Below are 7,456 nucleotides of genomic sequence, written 5' to 3'. Positions count from 1 at the left end.
GTTTAGCTCGGAAGTAGATTATCAATAACTATTGTATTTAAGATTATTTTAACTTAATTTTTTTTGAAAAATATTTCTTGGAAGTGACTGGAATCTGTAAAAATCAGGAGTTTTATTCTCGTGCAATTTGTTTCTAATTTCATATTCCTTGTGAACAGCTGGTTTATAGTCAGGACAAATTTATTTCATCCATTTTATTTACAAAAAAAACAAAAAAACAAAAAAAAACACGATTTTACTTTTTTTAATCTGGTTTTATTGAATATATAGTAAATGAGAACCATGAGTAATAAGATTATTATTACTTATTGATTTTTTCTTACTTTCTGGAAAATTAACTGCATTAAGAAGTTTCACAATGTAAAAAGACTTATCATGAAATAGGGAGCAGCTAATTTCCCGATAAGAAGAGAATACTGCAGTAAATGCGTTTTTTTAAAAAATCAAATAAACTTATTCCATGTTTGTTTTACATTACAGAATTTAATTTTCTTTCCACATAAGCAAGATTATTATTATCAAACAACAATTAAAGATAGTTTATATTGTGAGAGTTAATAAAACAATATATGACAATAAAAATGAAATTATATGAAAATTTTTTTATTCTTAATTTCTGACTTACATGTGTGTCCAGAAAATCTTTATAATTGTTATAAAATATGTTTGTTAAAATTATAAGCATGTTTAAAACAAAGATTAATTATATTAATGTTGCATTTTGAAGCACCTCTAGGGCTATTTTGAAGTGGAACTCGTGATTTTGAACCATGGTCAGAAGACGAAGTCAACACATAAACCGGCACCTCGGTCTTTCAAACTTCTGAGCCACACCAACAGTAGGACATTTTACCTTTGATGTCGTATTTTAATATGCACCAGGTCCACATACATGGAGGATCTCTGTTGGAACCAGGTTTTGAGCCTTAAACTCTCTGGTCTTGAAGACAAGAATTTACTATCAAGCCTCTGCGCCCCGCTGAAGATAACGAAAAAACTTCTTTGTTCATAAAAAACCCCAAAAAAACAAAAAAACCCAAAAAAACAGGATTTTGGCTTTTTATTGAATGTATACGTAATATCACCTAAATGACAGAAGAAACAGAAAAATGAAAAATTTGCAGATGTAAAGATTAAATAAGCATTTCTATTTTAATGGCGTAGCGAGCGGGGTATCGATGTCCCCAGCGACAGTTTTACGAAGCGCTATTGGAACAAAACATTTAAGTGTTTATGTCACTTTTCAAAATCAAATATCATGATGAAGCAAAAGAATAATGACATGCCCTGGGTGTCATTTACATTTATTACCACTAATGACGACAGAAGGAGAAAATTCATATTATGTTCAAGGAGATAGTTAAATCGTTACCCACTGCTATTATCTGAAATAAATTTTAAGTGCCTTGAATTGGACTACCGCAGACAGGTCTTTCTCTTTTTCTCTTCTGAGGCTCCGGCATAATCTGCTCTCATACACCACTCTTTGAATGCCTGCACACTTTTGTATGAAATTTATTTATTTATTTAATCTTCATTTACCTTCCTAAAATGGTGTGCAGCGCATGAAAGTCGACATAAAAGATTTTCAAAGCATACATGCTACAGCATATAAAAAAACAACAACATAGTATAAAGAATTTAAAACATGTGACATGCGTATCACCATTAAAAAAAAATTTAGAAAACATTGAAAAAATTTAAACGAAAATTAACTACAAAAACCAAGAATTAATGTAGAATATTAATGTAAAAAAAAAGAATTTTTTTTACGAAGTCTAACAACAAAAACAACATTAATATAGAATATTAATGTAAAAATAATACTCTTTTGCATGAAATTTTGAAACAACATTAAGGAAACAAACGAAGTCGTAAATAGTTTGGTTTATTTCCTCAAGTATTGAAAACACTTCCAGTTTTTGTCACAATGTGAAATTTGAAGTGATGAATGACAATGTTTGTTACTAATACTTAAAATAGTTTACGAATGTGTAGGTGATCAATATTCAATATTACAAGGACAGAAAAAAAAATGATAAATTAAATATGAAGAGAGCTCTGTCATGCTTATTTTCAGCACTATTCTTGAGTATTCTTTTTATATCAGAGATAAATGAGTTCATTCGAAATAAACTAATATTTACAGAATCTCGAAGAATTTCCTGATAAGTCTCAACTTTTTTTTAGAAACGATTAAAAAAAAAATTAGATTTCAGTTACTTATTACAAGAAGTTTCTTATTAAAATTATTTGAATAAAATACTAATTAGAGTTTTTATTATTCTATATGAAACTGGCTAGAAAATTAGTTTACCATGTTTAAAATTCTGTACTGCTGAAGAACGTGCATGCGGTGCTCATTTTTACATCTAAAGAATGAGTGTAAAATTATAGACAGCATGATTAGATAATTTATACCTATAAAAAGTAGTAAAATATAGGGATTTTTTTTTCTTTTTCTTTTTTTTAACGAATTAAAAGCATCTATTTTTCTCTGAAATATTTATATTTATCTTTTATCTATGGAGCACATAATTAGTGTTTTTAATTTCTCTTATACGACCTCCTTGCGTCTGAAAAACGTATTGTCTGTCTGTCTGTATATGAACGCGATAACTCAGAAAATTTTGAGCAAGGCGGATGAAATTTTGTAAATAGTCTCGTTTCGAAATTTGTAGATTTCTATTAAATTTCGGACGAAATCTATTCTGAGAAAGTCTATCTGTCCAGTTATCCGAATATATTGTAAATTAGCACTTTAACTATAAAACGGAAAGAGTTTGATAGATAAAATTTGGAAAGAACTTGATAGAAAATTTAGGTTTAACAGATTTAACACTTAAGTATAGCTATGTATCATATTCGAAACTAAATCCGTGAAGGGGTTGACCATCTATTTGTCCGTATCTTCACAAGCATGTTAGCGTGATCACTCAAAATGCAAAGACTTAAATATCTGATAATGGGTAAGGGATTTTGTGAATACAACTATAGTTCTGTGTCAAATTTTGGTTTTAATCGGCCAGGAAAAAGGTATCTAAAATAAACATTCGGTTTTTTTAGCATATGTGTATTAACAATATCTCAGCGATTAACCGTCAAAAATCGCACTTTAATAAGCTCTTTCGTAACTAGTGTTTGCCTGTAAATTGCAAACGCAAACAGAATGTTTTTCTCACCTATAATTCTTTAGTAATGTTAGTGACCTTATTTCTGCTTTATTTAAAAAAAAAATAAGAAATACCTTTTTTTTTTTTTAAATGTAAATGCAGGTTGAAGCCATGATCACACGTTACCTTTTTATAGAACTTCATGCATTTAGAGTTCGTCCAGAAAATTTTTAAAAAGAAGTTATCGATAACCACACTCACATTAAAATAATTAAACTTCATCAGTAATGCATTCGCCTTTTTTGCTTCAATTTGAAACTAGGTATCAACGACAAGGTTTGGTTTGGTTATATTAATGTCCCGTTTGAAGCAACACTAGGGCTATTTTGGGACGGACCTCGTAATTCTGAACCGCGGTCAGATGACGAGGACGACACCTGAGCTGGCACCCCCCTCCTCTCCACACCACACCAGCGGGAGGACGTTTGGTTATGACGGATTTGACGTGCAACAGACCCCCTTACACGACGGTTCTTCGGTGGAATCGGGTCACGAACCTGAAACCCTCCGGTTCCGAAGCCGAGACCTTACCACCAGGCCACCGCGGCCCGTTCAACGATAAGGAGTTATACTTCTGTGAATCATTTATTTTCATTGCATTATAATATGTATTTCAGTGAAAGTAAAGCTAAGATGAAAATAAATGAATAAATCTGTATTTATAAATAGTTCCTACAAAAAATAAGCATTTAAAAAAGCGTAAGCTTTGACCATTCAACTCAATCAAGGTTTTAAATTCCTTAACTTTCATTTTTTAAATTCCTTCACATACAATAGGTCCTCCATCTAATTACAGAATTTTCAATATTTATATCTGTTATTGAGTCAGAGTAGCAATTAATTTAAAAGACAAAAATCATTCTTGTACGTTAAAACATTTCAAATGGTCTTTACTTCTGGGATTGAGCAAAGGGGAATGACAACTCGCGTCCAAACTTTGGGGGAAGGGGCTAGATAAATTCGAATGTCAAAGAAATGAATTTATGTAATAAATCCAAAAGAAATAATTTCCAAATTTTCATTTTCCCTTCGACTATTGGAACGATTTACTTCTCACTTCTGCTTAATTTTAAAACATTTTTTTAAAGCTCTACATCGTAGAAACCGTTAAATGGTATTCTCAAAAATTCGATACTAGTAAGTCAGTTTCTTTCCGTTAATCTAATCTTTGCCCAACTTAATCCTTATCATAAAAGGAAATATTTTACTTTAGTTACTTAATCAATCAGTTTAAAGATACAACGACACTCGAGTGTTTTATCTGCGAATTTGAGTAATCATCTTTCGAAATCAGGTGGTGACATTTGCTGAATCCTTACTTTTATCTATATTGTACTTGAGACGTTAGAAGGTAGCGAGAAAAACCTACATTATAGAAATGAATAATGCTTATTCTGTTTTTGTTATATACAGGGTGGCACTTTTTTAATTAGTTCAAAGTGAAAATTCGCATTGTAGATTCAGTACTAAAAGATGGAAATATATTAAAAAATTATAGTGTTTGATTAATTAGGAATGTGAGGCATAATATGTTATTAAGAAATATGAGATGTCATAAATATGTAAAGCAAATAAATGGCGACTGACAAAAAGCAAAAAGTGATAACTTAAATACGAATTTGAATCATCTTGTGACAAACTGCAAGATTAATAGGTGGCTTAGGCATTGTGCCCTGTGGTCGATTTAGGCATTTTGCGGCCCTAGGCAATGCATATTATGAGGCCCCTCTCTTAATAAATAAATTTTATTTGATATTTAAGTTTTTTTAACGTTTTAATAATTTATTTTAGTTTTTACTTTTATTTTAGTCAACTTTGTGAAAATTTATTTGCTTTTATTTAAGATTATAATTTCTTTGCTAAAATTTTTTTTTAAAGATGACCAAATAAAAGAATTGAAAAAAAAATGGAAATTCTCTATGCCTTTTTGATAATTTATTTTGAATGTATGAGGAGTGGCAAATGAAATGGTTAGTTTAGTTTAATTTATTGATACTAGCCGTCTTTAGTTACCAACTTGTTCGCCCAGATTATTGACTTTTTAGGTTAACAATATGGAACATATTTAAATTTTTTTTTATCTTGTTATTTGATACGGCTGAAAAAATGAATTTGTTTGAATCAATATGCTACAAATTACCGTGGGATCAAATTAAAAAGTATATGTATTACGAAATAAACGAGGGAGCGAAAACCTTATTTCGAAGTTAATTTTAAAACAGTTTTCTCAATCTTAATTTTAACACTGGCGAAACCTTGTTATTAAATGGATCAATTTGGATTTCACCATAACATTAAAAACAATGTAACAGATCGCGCATTACATTTAAATAATTTATTGAAAATAAAGGAAAAATTACACAAATATGAGATTAATATCATTCAAAAAGTAATTTTTTGAATTTTTAGATAATGAAAACCATGCCTGTGGGATAATAATTTTGGAAAATATGGTCATTGATTTTCCTAAGTCGTAGCAATTACCAATCTGATGACGATTAAGCCTGTTTTCGCTTTCGATCAAACTTTCTCTTTGACGCTTATTTTTTAAATTTCTTTTACATTTTCTTTCCTTTGATTGGATGGAGTTTTTGGTGACACATCGAGCCCTCTTCAGAGCATTTCTAATAATATTTTGCTACTCCACTAATTAGAGTAAAGTTAAATTAAGTGCAAATGTAAAAACATTCGATGAAGTACTTTGAAACTTTCTTACAGTGATTTGTTTGCATTTGACTGTCAGCTTTCGACAATAAATAATAAGGGCTATTTCTAAGGACCACGTAACGTTAACGTTTTATATGTAAAGATATCCTGTTTTGAAACAGCACTTGATCTACCTAGGGACGGACATCGCAGTTTTGAATTCGTGGTCATAAGATGAGAATAACACCTGTGTGACTTACTCCCCAAATTTTCGCATCACATCAATGGGAGGGCATTTGACTTGCAAAGGCCAGATTTAGTATGCACTAGACATGTACAATGGATCTTTAATGGAATAGGGTTTCGAGCCTACAGCTCTCTAATGCCGAAGCCGAAATTTCGCTATTAATAGTCGTCACGGGCCAAAAAACCATTCAAGAGGAGATTATATATTTAATTATTTTTCTAATTAATTACATTTCTCGTCGAACATGATATCTATAGATAACTGGAATTTATATTGATGTATTGATTCTGAATATCCCTTCTTCATACTTTAGGAAAGAGTAGGTGATTTCAATATAGAAACTCCTAGATTGCTCAATGAATTCAATTTTTACGATTTTTTGCACTTCTTTGTAACCAGTGAACAATTCACTTTACAATGAAATTTTAAGTGAAACTATCGCGTGTGTATGGATGATGTGTGAGGAATCCCCATTAAAATTTGTTAGCATGTCAAGGATAATCTTGAACGCATTTGGCCTAGTGTTGTCTCAGAATGGCATTTTCCCTTTCCGAAGCTTGCCTCTGCATTGATTTTTGATTGACTGCTAATGCCTCAACATTACTTTAAGAGATAATCGTTTTTATGCTTCCAGCCTGTCAATAACGATTGTAGGTCCTTCTTCGCCATGAAAAAAAAAGAAAAAAAGGTGAAAATTTTATTTTAATTTATTTTTTGTGCAAGTGGCTGATTGCTTGAGTCCTGAGGGTTGACACAATGCCACTACAGAAAAAATCTTTTCGTTTGGCGCGCCATGTTTTATCTATGTAGTATCCAAAATTATCTTAAAATATTGAGGGTTAATTTGTTAAATAGTTATTGCTAAAACGTTATTATTGAATGACATGATTAATAGAAATTAAAAAACAACAACTAAATATTCTTTATCGAAATTTTTGGTAATCTACGGGAATAATTTTGTGCAATTTGATTTTCCCACAATCTGAAGCTTAAGCTGAATATGGAAGGCAGCTTCAATGTGGCATTCAAATGCAAAATCCAAAAGTTTTTAAGCCAATCATTGCTTGAATATTTTTCCAAAATATTCAAGCAATTTACGATTTAGATTTAGACGGATTTCTACGTTTTTCAAATGTTAGAAAGTATATAATACATTAAGCACTGAATCGAGCAATACTCTAGTAGACATAGGGCCGCAGTGGCTTGGTGGTAAGGTCTCGGCTCGTGAACCATAAGGTTTCAGGTTCGAGACCCGATTTCACCGAAGATCCGTCGTGTAAGGGGGTCTGTTGCACGTTAAATCCGTCAGGGCCAAACGTCCTCCCGCTGTTGTGGCGTGGTGTGGAGAGGTGGGTGCCAGCTCAGGTGTCGCCCTCGCCATCTGTCCGCG

Source organism: Argiope bruennichi, chromosome X2, assembly GCF_947563725.1.
Source record: "Argiope bruennichi chromosome X2, qqArgBrue1.1, whole genome shotgun sequence".
NCBI classification, from domain to species: domain Eukaryota; kingdom Metazoa; phylum Arthropoda; class Arachnida; order Araneae; family Araneidae; genus Argiope; species Argiope bruennichi.
Note: the sequence above shows the minus strand (reverse complement) of the source record.